Source organism: Canis lupus, chromosome 23 (assembly GCF_048164855.1).
Source record: "Canis lupus baileyi chromosome 23, mCanLup2.hap1, whole genome shotgun sequence".
Classification (NCBI taxonomy): Eukaryota; Metazoa; Chordata; class Mammalia; order Carnivora; family Canidae; genus Canis; species Canis lupus.
The window spans coordinates 37,067,284-37,082,240 of record NC_132860.1 but is presented as its reverse complement, the minus strand read 5'-3'; the positions used below and the strand labels follow the sequence as shown (position 1 = coordinate 37,082,240).

Genomic DNA, 14,957 nt, shown 5'->3' with positions numbered 1-14,957 from the left:
TTATCTTCGGAAAAATAATAGAATGGGGTGTGATGAAGAGACTCCACTGTCAGGTTGGAGGAGATAAGAAACCCTGGGAGGAGGGGTGGTGAGCCCTCTGGGAGAAAGACGCTAAGTCTAGGAAGGGATTGAATACCCAGATGTAACTTTTACATCTCAGGAAATAGGTCTGGCTCTAGGGAGTATCACTGGCATTGAGCAACCAAAGACCGACCATCAGCCTCAATAGGCAGACAGTCTAGAAGTCCAGGAGCATTAGGCTTTAGTGTCATTAATTAGCCCTATGATTTCATCAGTGCCCTAGAAATGGTCAAATGCTGTTACATACAATTTAAAACTTTGAGGTCAAGCAAACCTTTATAATAAACATTAAAATTGTCAATATTATAAGTTACCAGCAGCTATTATTTGTTTATGCTTTATTTATAGAGCCCTTAATGATTCCTTGGTTTTGTAAAATAAACATAATCAAAAAGGTCACTTTTTAGCTAAAAACAGATATCTGGAATATGTTATGATTACATTGTCATTTTTGAAACATGAAAACATATGTTCAGTCCAAAACAAAAAAAAATCAATGAAACAAAAATTATGGCCAGTTGAACAATTTCCAAAAATGATACTCTTTCTTAGATTATGTTAAAATAAAGTCTCAAAATGAGCAACTTTCTCCAAATGCTGGGATGCAGTCATTACAATATTGGCTTACTGAAAGGGGAAGCACAAACAAATACAAAGAAATAGATAACATGCTTGATAGAATAACTAAATTAAAAATTCAGAGAAGGCTAAAGACCTAAAGCTGTTTGTATTCTGAGATCACACTGGGTAGTAGTATTTTTTTTTTTTTATCATTGATCCCCAGGTTTTATATCCCTGAAGTAGTAACGGAGGTCCTTGAGTTATGTTCAATATTTCAATATAAATATGTTGCTGATAACATCCAACCAAGCTAATGAAGGCATCAAGTTTTATCTTGGAATTCCATTGGTGCAGGACCAATGGCATGCTGATAAAAAACTATAGTTTGCTGAATACACACGTGTACATCTGAAAATATGACAATAAATTATTTCTTAAGATAATGGCAACCCTATGTTGTGATAAATTATGGAGTCTCTGAAATATTTGATTTCCTCTGTCCTTTCTGGTTCATTCTATAGTTCTATGATTAAATTTAAGCTAAATTTTATAATGATAAATTGTGAACATGGGAGCCAGATGAACAAAGGGGTGCATATCCCACCAGCTCTATCATTTTGTAACTTTTGACTTTAGTGATTGCTCATCTTAACTTATTCGAGTCTAAACTTTTTCCCTTGCAAAAATAAGAATGATGCTTATATTGTCAGGTTGCTAAGGGATAATGCCTGGCATATAGCAGATATACACTAAATACAGATTCCATATCACCTGTCAGTGGTATACCAATTGAATCTTAGTGAAAATAAAATTAGCTATTTATATTTCCTTTTCACCTCTCAGTTGGGACCAAGGACATACTTGGACCATGCAAGAGGTTAAACAAAGGTCACAAGTGATGTTCCTCATTATGTTCTGTTCATTTTTATTACTCTTGTTGAAATTGCTTATTTGTAATCTGGCAAGATTTCAAGACAGTGGATTGGACAAGCGTATCTAATATTGAATCAAAATGAAAATGGAGGTTAAAGCTGTTAAATCAAAGATGAAATCAGCCAACCAGGCAAAGAGATTTCCATTCAGCTCTCCAAGGCAAACATAAGGTTGAGAAACCAGACAGAATGCATCACAGTTAAGAAAACCACTGATGTCATTACCAGAGGATAAAAGAACTTTATATTCACATGTTTTGAATTTTTAGCTTTTTCCTAATCTCACAAAAACTTGAAGTTTTCCTAGAAAATCCTGTAAGAATCGAATTTTTACCTCTGACTTGTGCCAGGGGTGCCATGTTTCACAGGGGGCTGCATTGTAAACCAAAAGCTCCACACTAAAAATCATCATGGGCCATGGACCTCAGATCTAAACCAGAGTAAAATCACAGACGACAAAAAGAGGTGAGGTGTCTGGAGAGTAGTGTCTGGCACTATTGCCTTTGGCATTTCTTTGGTTTGAATCCAAACTTCCCTCAACAAGTACAGATGAAGCCATCTTGCTCTGCCTGTAATCTCTCTTAAATCCCAGGCAGCTGGCCTTAACCTCTGCCACTCTAGTGTTGGGTTTTAAGTTTTCAGGCTTGTTTGATCACCTGTCATAGGTCCATGTGAATTCAATTTAGTATAGGTATTTATCAACCCCTTTCTCTGTGTTGGACCCTATGGTGGTTACTGAAAATTCATCTTAGTCAAAATCATGGCCACTGCTCTCAAGTTGGTCTCTGTCTAGAAACAGAGCCAGCTAATCAGTCATTCTGTTCAGTATGAACTAGTCTATGACAGAGATATAAACCATGTATTGGCTTCACAGGTAATCTCTAAACTTGGGGGTGTTGGGAAGTCTTTGTATTTTCCATTGTAATCTCTGTAAGGCGTGCTCTTTGAAACTTTCTCCAAATGGCCTTCTCTGACCCCTCCCCATGTTTGTATCCTGTCCTCTGGTTTTCAAAGCCCAGTGGAGCTCTCTCTGCTCGAGCACTAACCATACTTCTGTTAATCTGTTCATTCAGGTGGGTACTCCTTGAGACTAAGAACTCAGTTTTTAATTTCTTCTCCCAGTACCTGGCTATAGTAAATGGCATGTAGTAGTTTCTTAATAAATGCTAATTGTATGAATAAATGATGTGATATCTTAATTTAGATTTACATAATAAATATGTCAGGTGTGACAGTATAGAATAGGCATCTGAGAACAGGAAAATATTCCTTCTAGAATAATAAAAAAGTGATTTTTGTAAGTCTTTTTGTACCTGAAACTGCAGTAAAAATCTTACAAACATTGCCTTTAAACATCGCAACAATTCTGTAAGGCAGATATTATTTTCCACAGTTGACAGAGATGAAAATCCAGACTTCTAGAGGATTATTAATTGACCAAGGATGCCCATCCAGTAGGTAGCAGAATAAGAATTTAAACCTTAATTTTCTCAATGTCATAGCTGCACTATCATTTAGCACTACTTAAACCTGTGTATGCAAAGTATAAATTCCAGACATTAAGATTTGAGGAGGACTATGGATATTACCAAGGAAAATGAAGCAATATACTTTTTTTTTTTACTGAACCTTCCAGAGTTTATGATGAATTCCCTGATTTGAGTATATCCAATGTTGATGTAAATATCAAAGAGAAAATAGACTTCTAGAAATTTGGGCATAAAAAGAGGTTATCAATTGTGTATGTGTGTGTGTGTGTGTGTACATGTACACATATGTGCACACATGTCAAGGATGTGATTAGAAGAACAATTTTTCAAATACTGGCGATTGCAATCATTTCTGTGCTATTTTCCCAAAAGGCTCAATAGCTGTATAGGGACCTTTAACTTTTACAACACTAACTGACTTACATACTTAATCATTCAGTGAATGTTAGTATAATCTCTCCCATGTCTTTAGCATGAGCAGAAAACCTAAGCAGAGGTTTTCTCAAACCATGATGAAGCAGAGATTCTCTTTTTGTCACTGACTTTTCACTTCTTCTCATTTACTCTTTAATTAAGGAACAAATTGGGCAGCCCTGGTGGCCCAGTGACTTAGTGCCACCTTCACCCCAGGGCCTGATCCTGGAGACCCGGAATCGAGTCCCGCATCGGGCTCCCTGCATGGAGCCTGCTTCTCCCTCTGCCTGTATCTCTGCCTCTCTCTCTTTCTCTCTTTCTCTCTCTCTCTGTGTGTGTGCCTCTCATGAATTAATAAAACCTTTTTTTAAAAAAATTAAGGAATAAATTATTTATTGTTAACTGGCTTTGTGATGGTAGAGTGTGGTAGCTAAGAGGACAGATGTTAGAGGCAGATGCACCCAACTTCAAATCCTGGGTCTTCCACTTTCGCAGTGTGTTATCCTGGGCAGAGTTACTTAACTCCTCTCAGCTTCAGTTCCATTGTCTGTAAAATGCAGAAGATGGAAATTCTTGATGGACGTAAATATGTGTGAAGACTTTAGTACCATGCTTGGACCGTAACAAGTGCTTTGTGTGTTTTTATCTTCATAGTTAAGATTCTAAACAAAAAAATGGGAGAGATATGTGGTTAGAGGAAAAGAAGAGATAATAGCTTATACTTATACATTATAATTCAAGTCATCTAACTACCACATGTGATTTAGGTATTAATTTTAAGCAAGGTCCTCAACATGCTAAATGCTTCAGAATTCCATGTATGTCTTTGCCTTCTTCACGTTCCTCTTTAGGCATTTGCTAGGCAAGAAATTGAGACCACAGTGGATGTTAAAAAGCATCACCATCTGAAGGAGGGTGGGTGGTGAATAGAGAACTCATCAGAAAGGTGGCACTGGCCTTCCTGCCAGCAGCTGTCCAATAGTCCCCATCTCATGGGCTACATCCAGACTGTGGGTTTTGAGGCTGAATGAGGTTAATTTCTGCTGTCTGGGAAGAGCCAGAGAAAACTTTTTGTCTTCATTTTTTTTTTTTTTCTGAAGAACTTCTTAAGAAAACTAAAGCTTCCTCTTCTTCAAAGGATCAACTGCCTGCTCTGTGCAGGGATCCCTGTTCATGTCTTCCCCTCCAGTGGCCCCTTGAATTACTGCGTCCCTCTTGTGAGCCTCTGGATTGCTTCTGTAATCCACCTCTATCACTTCTCCATGCCCTTGTTGGTTTTGAGGTTTTCCAGTATTTCTTCATTTTCTACTCTTATGCTGTTTCATTGAAGGGCCTGTGGAAGCAGGTTGGAGGAGGAGTGTATGCTGCTGAAACTCCTAATGCTTGTGGCACACAAGCTCGCTTCACTTTGGCTGACACTGCAAAACCCAAAAAGCAGCCTTGGAAGGAGAATACCATTTATTCACTCATTTAACACATATTTATTGATACTTTATTTGTATCAGGGCTTCACCAGTGAAAGGTATCAAAATGGTTGAAAGTTCTGAATTGAAAAGGTACTCAGAGATCATCTGAGAGGAAGAGACACTGAAAACCAGGGGGATAAAGTGATCCAGGGCCATACAGTTGACTAGAAGTAAAGTAAGGTCTCAGACCCAGGTTTCTGAACTAAAATAAAATCTCCTGTTGTACTTTTTATATATGTTTAAATGCTTAAAATGTAGATGGCTTGAATGCAAACTAGAGAAGCTGTATAAAATGTTTTTGCTTTTACATCTGTATGGGGGTTTTGTTTTGTTTTTGTTGTTGCTTTTTTTTAGGAAAATATGATTAAATGTGCCAATGACCCTGGCCTCCCTATTATACTACTTCAGTTACTGAAGTGAGGCCACAAGCTGCCCTGTGGTGACTTACTTTTTATGCCTTTTTTTCCACTTATTTCCTGCTTGGAATTGCTTTTGTTATCTTATTTCGCCCCAATTCACTAGGACTCCAACATTTGAGAAGAGGTTAGTGCTGAGGACTCTGAATTTTAGCCTAAAAACAAAGATGAATAATTGAATGATTTCAAAAAGAATAGTTCAGTCAATTACACATTTTAGAAAAATTGTTCAAGCTGCAGTATGGAGAATTGATTAGAGGGAGTCCAGAATGATGGTGGTTAAATAGTCCCACACTTTAAGTGGCTACACTGTTAACATACATGGATCTTAAACATTGTTATTTGAATCCTGTGTAGCTAGCCCTTCTTTTTTTTCCATTTCAAGAGCAGAGAGCTGTTTTTGAGGCTCAGGAGCTTGCCCAGGAGTGGAAAAATGGAATTGCTAAAAATTATTCCATGTTACTGAGTTATGAAAAAAAGTGTACATTTAGTCTGTTCTTCTATTTGTGAATCAGGAAATATTTATTACCCAGCCAGGAGCTTGCTTTCAGTAAAACTAAGAGTGGTGGAAATTTGGGAGTATTGTGTTTTGTTTTGTTTTGTTTTTTTCTGAGCTAGGAAGAACTTTAAATTATGGTCATATTTCTAGTAGCATCCAAAAAGATTAAGGAAAAAGCCTAAGCTGCAAAGCCTGAAGTTCCAGTTATTAAACAATTTCAACATTTACCTTCAAGGATAGCTTAACCGGGCTAGAAGCATGATCTGAAAATTTTTTAGATGATCTGTCTCCACAGTTAGATGTGATTCATTGAGTTAGAAGTTGGAGCACTTCAAACTCAAATCTGACTTCAGGTTGTCACCTTACTGTTGTGTTTCTTTCAGCAATATTTGTAAAATGAGATTGAATCTATATGTTCCAGCGTATCCCTTCCTTTTCAGGGAGTCTTAATCAGAAAGAGAACAGTCTTTTGCTAGGTCAGCTGATCTCAAAACCAGAAGCTTCTGTAGAGGTCCTTATTTACAATAACTTTTGTCCCCTGAAGCATGATAAAGCAACCCCAAATTTTAGATCTCTGGGTGGCTCAGCAGTTTAGTGCCTGCCTTTGACCCAGGGCACGATATTTTAAAGATATTGTTTTGGAGGCTTAGAGCTACCTCTGTGGAATGATCAGTGAGAACTTGTCTGGTTCTGTCTTGGAAAAGAAGCAACATTGACAGGATTTCCTGAATCTCTGCTGTTCTTCTTGACAAGTGCTAAGCTTTTGATAGAAGGAGCTCCATATCCCTATGTTTGAATTCTGGCATAAATATTTCAACACAGCAAACTTCTGTTTGGCAGTTTGGCATTCAAGTCTGATAGTGGGCAAAGCCTCAGGCAAAATTGTTGAGTATGAATAATATACTCGTCTTGCTGGATCAGGGAGGAATTAGGATGGGGGCAGCAAGGAAAGATAGGTGAAATAACATTTACTGAACATCCAGTATGGTAGGTACATTATTCTTTCTTTTATTTAATTCTCTTAATAACTCTAAGGAGTATGAGCCATTATAAGAATTTTACCAAAGGGATATCTGGATAGCTCCATTGGTTAAGTGTCTGACTCTTGATTTCAGGTCATGATCTAAGGGTGTTGGGCTCTTCGTTCTGCAGGGAGTCTACTTGAGATCCTCTTCCTCTCTCTTCCTTGGCTTCTTCCCCTGCTCTTCTTCTCCGTCTGTCTCAAATAAATAAATAAAATCTTAAAAAAAATAATTTTAATAAAGAAAAAGAATGTGTCATAGATAAGCAACCTACCCAGAATTATATAACTAAGAAATGACAGAATCAAAATTTGTGGCCTCGTTTGTCTTCCGCGTCCATTGTTTCTGTATTATGTCATGCTACCTGAAGTAGCAATAGGTAATACTCATTTCCTTGGCACACATTTAAAAACATCCTCTTTAATGAAGTTATTTTGTTTTATTTTATTGTTGTCTTTTTGTGTATGTGTGTCAGAGGCAGGGTGGGGGTCGTTACTAATGCAGCATGGCCTACTGTTGCATAAACTTTGAACCTGGTTATGGTCTCCTGAGGCCCTGTGCCACCTTGCATTTCCAGGTTTCTCTAACACTGTCACCTCATTTGATCACCATAATGGGTCTATGAGGACATCTTATTATTGGGACTTTTTGACAGACAAGGAAGGAAGATCAGTAAAGCTGTATTGTTATTGTACATATTAAAGTGGATTTTTGACTAAATCTTACATTGTTTTCTCCATAGCACACTTTGTTCTCCCCAAAACTAATATAATAGGGTCAGAAAATTTTATTATCCTCTGTCTAATCTCCTTAATTACCTTTTTATGTTCATTCACTTAGTTATTCTTTCATTCAACAAGCAATTCATTGATTAACTAACTGAATGTCTTTTATGGGCTGATCACTAGTCTAGGCTTGAGAGAAATAAGAATGAAGAAGACAGAGCTCCTACTCCATGAGGAACATACACTATTTAGTGAATTATGTGCAATGCCCAGCCTGCCATTACTTTTGGTAGCCTCATTTGTCATTACAATACCCCCTTTGTTGTCCTCATACTGCATGGAGATAACTTGTATGAGAAACAAAACATGTTTTTGTGTGAGGAAGGCATTTGAGAAACACCCAGACTGAGTTCACAGGATTGGCACTGTATTTTTTGAGGCAAATAGACAAATGAAACAAATGATAAGATGGCACTTCTGACTGGCTGTCACCCTATATTAGAAAAAGAAGGAACAGTGAGTGCAGGTGTTAAAGTGAATAGACAAGCCAAGTTCTGGAGTTCCAGAGCTTTCTTTACTCTCTTCTTCCTGAGAAGAAATTGCTGGAACTTGGAGAACTAAACATCAGAACTATATTGAGGTGACTTGTAATGAAAGAAAAATTTTACAATGTCTCATTCACTTAAGAAATAGCAGGTTAGAAACTATGTAAAGATCATCTTATTCTTAAACAGATACATATATCAATGCATATAAGAGGGTAGTATAGTATCAGTGGCTATCTTTAAAAGATGAGATGGTACATTTATTTTTTTTTCATTCTCTTTATTGTGAAGTTCCTATGATAGCCATTACTTTTGTCCTATAACATGAAATTTAAATTATTATAGTAAAAAAAGTTATTAAAAAAATGTAGGCCATGCAGTTAAAAGCACTGCAAATTCCAAAGCAAAATGTTACTTGGATTGAAAATGAAACTGAAGGGGAAAATAATATAGTAATAGCAAGAGCTTGCTGAAATCCTATCTCTGGGCTCAGAAAAGGGATGGAAAACCTCCTCCAGTATTTAAAAGACTCTGTTGCTGCTTCTAAGTGTTTTCCCTCAGACTCTGGTTCTCTCTGTCGTTTCCCCTACCCCAAGGCTATTAAGAAATCATTTGGTCTGCCAAGGATAAATAGATGGTGGGATCATCTATAATGGGGCATGAGTAGGGGTCACGGTCATGAGGCCGCTGAGGATTTCTTATCACTTGTCACGGGAACCTGACAGCCTTCTCAGATCAGCCAAACCGAGGGGCAGGTAAAGCTAACCTGATACACCTCGAGTGTTTCTACATTACCCCAGTTGCCCTAGGAGGCAGACAACTGTCTAGAGAGGGAGCTTTGCACTCACAGTAACTGTAGGTGCTTTGGAGAGGTTTCATTTTATTTTTATTTTAAGACTCTGCCTTTTGTAAGGTTATGAGAAAAAGATGAGAGGAACTTGATCTGCCTTTTGTTCCCTTCCTTTCTGTCTCTCTCCCTCTTTCCTTCAACCTCTCCGTTTCTCCCCCCTCAACAGTTCTCCCAGGAGTTTATCTCCCTCTCTCCATTATTCCTCCTTACCCTTTTTCCTGCTTTCCCCAAGATTTATTGATTTATCATTGTTATTTTTGTGAGCACCTACCCTGGGAAGTTCTTTGAGGCCCTGGGGACACAAAGGAATGTGATATGCCCAGTATGTCTCCAAAATGGAGAAGGACCGAAGGACTGTCAGAACACTTGTTAATCGTAGAAACCAAGAAAGAATTTGAAATCTTCCAGTATTTTACATGAAGAGCAGAAACTCTTCCTAGGCACTCCTGCCAGTGTGATCAAACAAACTCTCTCATTTGGCTTCTAGGCACTGTCCATTTCAGGAGCCTGGAGAGCTCTTGTTGCCAGTGATAGCACCAGCATCCCCCCAGCTGTTCCCCAGAGCAGGCAGCTTTTTGCTATTACAGGTGAATGAGAGGAGTCTTTTTCTCACCCTCAATGATTTTTTTTTTTAATAATGTTCTAACACCTATGAACTCCAAACAGATTCTTCTGGCTTTTTAAATCATTTTTACGAAAGGGTTAGGGGCAGAAGGACTTGCTTTTTAAGGTCAGAAAATCCTAACTTAGTAAAATTGGCTGCTGCATCTCAGGGATTAGGAAATTCAGGAAAAGACAGTGCAAAGGTGACACTATAATTAACAGGCAGTTGCAGGAAAGGAAGGATTCATGCTGTGCACTATGTAATTTGGAAACCAAATGTTCTTGTTGGAGAAACCTGGCCTTGCACAAAAAGCTATGGGGGCTGTTTTGGACAAATGAACTGACAAAATCTGCTTTGTGTGCTGGCAAATCCTAATCAGCTATTTTCTTTTGCTGTCTTGACCACAGCCAGGCCACATTGTTATTTTATTCAATTATTTATTTAACAATTATTGATCACCTATTCACCAGGCACTTTCCTAAGTACAGAACCACAAAGATGAATAATAATAATAATAATAATAACAATAACAATAATAATAAAATCTTTGCTCTCAAGTAGGTCTTTGTTGCTTAGAGGAGACAGACTAACTGATATTCTCCTCCCCCAGCTACCAGCTGACTTCCGAAACAGAAACTTACATGAGTTTCCATGACAGCAGGGAGGTGAAGCTCTTCAAATTGCTCAGCAGAAAGCTGGGGAAAGCTTTTGAGAAAGACTTGAAGGAGAGTCTAGGAAGACTTACCAGGTGAATCCAAAGGGGAGGAGTACTCTCCGCAGAAGATGTAGCATATGCAAAGACATGAAGATGAGCAAGAACTCATCAAATTCAAGGAACTTTACATAGTTCTTACAACAAGAGCTCGTGGTAGAGCCAAGACGGGTAGAAGATGAAGAATAAGAGATATTCTAGGACAAAATGATACACAGCCAAGTTAACTTCTTTATTAAAAGAATTTTAAATCAATGATCTGTTCGAAGGTCAGTGGAGAAGGGTCCAGCCAGAGTCCCTCAAGGGCAGAAATTGTATCATAATTTCTTTATATTGCCAGCTTGCAATATAATGTTTGACATATAGACACTCAATAAATGTAGACCTTGGAATAATCAGAGAACAATCCTTGGCACTTTTGAACCACTGATTCTTAAAGAGCAAAGTGGAGAGAAAAGAGAAATATTGAGCTCTTACTATATGTCAGGTCCTGTGCTAGGAGATTTATAGATACTATGCTAATTAATATTCACAATGGCTCATGGGGGTTTATACATATCTCCCTATGCTTTGGGAGGTTGGGTAATTTACTGTGGTCACGTAGCTAGTATATGGCCAGAAGCAGCATTCAAACTCAGGTCTGTTTTTCTCCACAGCCCACATTTCTACATTTAGATGTGAACTTTTACTGAAATTTCTGCTGCAGCACTCTTGAGAGAATGCTAAAAAAATGTGTTCATTTACAATAATAGAAAAATATGGAATTACACAATCAGGTGCTAACAATTTCTGTAGTAAGTCTTGTGAATCCTATAAAAGTTCAGAGTAGCAGAGTTGCGAATTAGGTTTTTTTTTTCTCCCTGTATTTTGTGGATTCAGAGAAGCTTTTTATTCAACTTACTACTGGTAAATGAAACATGAAATGAAAGAAATGAATAACAAATGAGACTGCTGAATAAATGATTGTGCATAGCCTGTGTTTAGAGCAAGTGTTTCTGAAGTTGCCAGTGTTAGATTGCTGCTATATGGGTGTTCTGGATATTTTAAGTGCATAGTTGATGACTCACTTGGCCTCCAGAGAGAATGAGAGTATAAATATAACAAGCGAGGAGAAGACAGTACTTCTAGAGAGCTGCTTAGAAAACCTTAGGCAGTGGTTTGGGCTTATTGCCTCTACCTTTCTCTCTTCCTTAACTCTTCCTCACTACAGCAGTGCTGGCCTCATCTTTCCGCAGCCTGAGCCTTGTTGCTGATTTTCTTAACAGTGCCTTTTTCATTTTTTAGGGTTCATAAGAATGTGATTTTTTTTTAAGTTCTTTTTGCTTTCAGTTTCAGGCCAAACTGTTTTTTTTTTTTTTTTTAGCCTCACATGTCAAAAGCTCTGCGCCTTCAGACCTCTGAGTCATGGGCAGTGACTGGCTCCTCCAGCTTTCCGCCCCAGGTCCCACATGCTTCCAAATGTGCACATTTGCTAGATGAATCAATGATGTGGAGGAGGATTCCAGATAGAGTGGACCATCCCACTGCTGCGCAGTTACCCATGTCTTCCCTCCCACCTCAGTCTTCAAGGGCCAGAAGTGTTGGGTTTTGAAGGGAAGAGGAATTCTGCCCAGGATTTTGTTGCCAAGGTGCCAGAGATAAGGGCTCCCCACAGAAAATAATTTGCCTCCTACTCCCCATGATGTATATTTGGAAACCAGTGATGAGTTATATGTATGGTCTTTTAATATTTCCTGGTACAGTTGAAAGAGGAACACATTTTTTAGTTTGGGGGCAATATACCTGCCCTGTATATTCATAGTAATAAAGGATAATTATTCTAAATAACCTGAACTAGTCTCAAAAGAATTGGTCCTCTGTAAGTAATAGCACTTACCATTACAATTATTATGAGAGACTATGGCAATGAATATATGCTGTGTTTGATACCTAATTCTTTATCCGTGATGTAAAGATTATACTGAATTTCATATTTAAAATGTTAGGGAAAAGAGAAAATACTGATATTATTGGTAGTCTGTAGCTGAGATTATTCGCTTATGATCTAAATGCTATCTAGGCTTTCCAAATTACACGATTTTCTTCCACATGTTAAGCTGTGGTCGAGCCCATTACAGGAAGAGTGCAGGGTTTAATGAATCAAGAAAACAGTCAAAACTCTGGATAACCTCAGATTTCAAATTGTCAATGTACTGATATTTTTAGGAAAGTATCTGCCAGTTGGGTCTTGAGTGAAGGTAAACTAGGCCAAATGTGTTTCTGTCTGAAGTTTTAGTATTTTTATCATTTTCCTCCAATAGAAATGGGGTCTGGCCTTTACTCAGAAGATCTATTTCATGGATCATAAGATTGTGTTCTCAGAGTACTGGAAATTATGAGCAGATGCTCCCAGAAGAAACTCCAGACTTGACTTCATTTCTAGGTGACACTTATAGAGTAACCTTGAATAGGGAAACTACATAATTAGCCCAGTCTTGATGGGAACTAGTCATAAGTAATACAGAAGCAGCTTGTACAGAAAAATTGGAGCAGACAGCTTTTTAATTCAGCCCAGTTGCTACTTCCTGTTTCTACTGCAATTGCCAGGAATGAATAAAGTAGACTTTGGTAGAGTGTTTACTGTTGAATAGTATCTTGGGGAGATGCACTGGTTTTGGGGGGATGATATTAAACCTTAGAATGATTTGGATGAAAGGCTGGGCCCCTTCTGGAGGCAACCTCATTGTTTAAGAATTTTGTTATGATATTCCTAAGATGCAGGCGTGGTGTGAGTCAGAGGGAAATACATGTACTCTCTGATAGTCACTGAAAATGCTAATGATGAATAAAAGGCAGGATGCCACAAGGAAAATCTTGAGGATCAATCTCTAGTCCTTAGTTCTATCTCTGTTAACTGGGAATGACAGTGTGGACCTGGTGGGATTGTTGTGAGGAATAGAAATAATGTATGTGTCAGACCTGCTACAATGTCTGAACTATATATGCTCCATATGTGGGAACTCATAACCACAGTGGGCATTCTCATAGTTATTCTAATAGCGATAATAATAAAAGTAATAGAAGTAAAACAGTAAGAGTCATGTTACATGCTTACTAATTTCCAGGCAGTGTGTTAAAGCTTTATATGTATCATTTTAATTTAATTTGATGTAAGGTACTGTCATCATCCCATTTTAGAATTAGTTGTCGATAGAGTAGTGGTGATCATGACAGTGGAAGTAGTAATAGGAATGTTATAATAGTATTCCTAATGCCTCAGATCTTCTGTAAACACAGGAAAGGTATAAATGATAGGATTATACACACACCAAACCTTCCTGGGCTCTTTTAAAAAGCAATACAGTTCTTAGAAACTAGACATTTTCTCCCAATTTCTTTCCCCAATCTATGATTCAAGTAGAAGAACCAGGGGATCCCTGGGTGGCTCAGCAGTTTAGCGCCTGCCTTCGGCCCAGGGCATGATCCTGGAGTCTGGGGATCGAGTTCCACATCAGGCTCCCTCTATGGAGCCTGCTTCTCCCTCTGCCTGCGTCTCTGCCTCTCTCTCTCTCTCCTCTATGTGTATTCTCATGAATAAATAAATAAAATCTTAAAAAAAATTTTTTTCTTTAAAAAATTATAAAATAAAAGAACCAAACATGAATTTCTGACTATAGTCCAGATTATTCAAAGATTATCCATCAGAGTTCATTCTTCAAGTAAGCATCTCAGCAAATACTTCTCAGGTGTCTACTCTGTGAAAGTACCTAGCTAGGCACTGAGGATACAAAGATGAATATATTGCAGTCACTGGATTAGTTTAGGAACTAGCAAAGCATGATGAGTAACTAAAGGAATTACAGTGCATCTTTCTATGCATTACAATACTGACGTACTTGTACAACACATGGAAAGAAAAATGTTTCTGTTATAGTGGAAGGCTGTAAGTACACCATGGTGGTTGGGAAGAAGCCAGAACTTAAAACTGGTCTAATTATTTGAAGTAGGAAACTTAGCACAACATTTATTTATTAAATACCATGTGTATGGATTGTGTTAAAAAAAAACAAAACAGATGATCAAAGTAATTATCAAAACAATGTATGTAGGGAAAATTTCCCAAGAAATAAAATAGGTGAGAATATTGTATTGGGTTTAGAACATGAGATTTGGATTCAGAAGATCTATGATTAATACTAAGTCACTAAACCATTCTGACTCTTTTATTATCTCATATGTCATAATATTCTTGCTCTACCTCTGCTATACTTTCATAGATTTAAGTTCTACATAAGCTATAAAAATGCTATATAAACTTAAAAGCACAACATAAACACTGGTTGTTTTTGATTGTATATAGTTAGAACACTTAGGGAAGATGTAATGGAAGGAATATTTCTTAAATTGAGCTGTAATGAATAGAATTTGCATATGGAAAGGAAGAGTTTGTGTTGGGAACATCAGAAAACCTTCCAATTCTCTCTCTTGAGGAACGACAAGGTCATCGTAGTGATCATCTTCCATATGGTGGAGGGAACAGTATAAATGAATGCATGTAAGTAGGCCTGGTTCACTCATGATACTCAATATAAGTAAACCAATGCTGCTGTCAGAGCACACTGTGCAGTCATACACTTCTGTCAAGAAAGACTATTTCTGGT

At 37.8% G+C, this 14,957-nt stretch overlaps 1 protein-coding gene and 1 long non-coding RNA gene across 20 annotated transcripts in view; one reads left to right on the top strand and one right to left on the bottom strand.

Moving 5' to 3' along the window:
* The window catches only part of DLG2 (discs large MAGUK scaffold protein 2), a 1,975,849-nt gene that overhangs the window by 878,493 nt on the left and 1,082,399 nt on the right, over nucleotides 1–14,957 (top strand). The window lies entirely within an intron of this gene.
* Nucleotides 3,887–14,957, bottom strand: part of LOC140615585 (uncharacterized) — a 33,928-nt gene continuing 22,857 nt past the window's right edge. The window contains exons 3-5 of the long non-coding RNA XR_012016092.1: nucleotides 10,351–10,514; nucleotides 6,922–7,075; nucleotides 3,887–4,140 (exon numbers count right to left, since the gene is read on the bottom strand). This is a non-coding gene — a long non-coding RNA (uncharacterized lncRNA). The remainder of the gene's footprint in view (nucleotides 4,141–6,921; nucleotides 7,076–10,350; nucleotides 10,515–14,957) is intronic.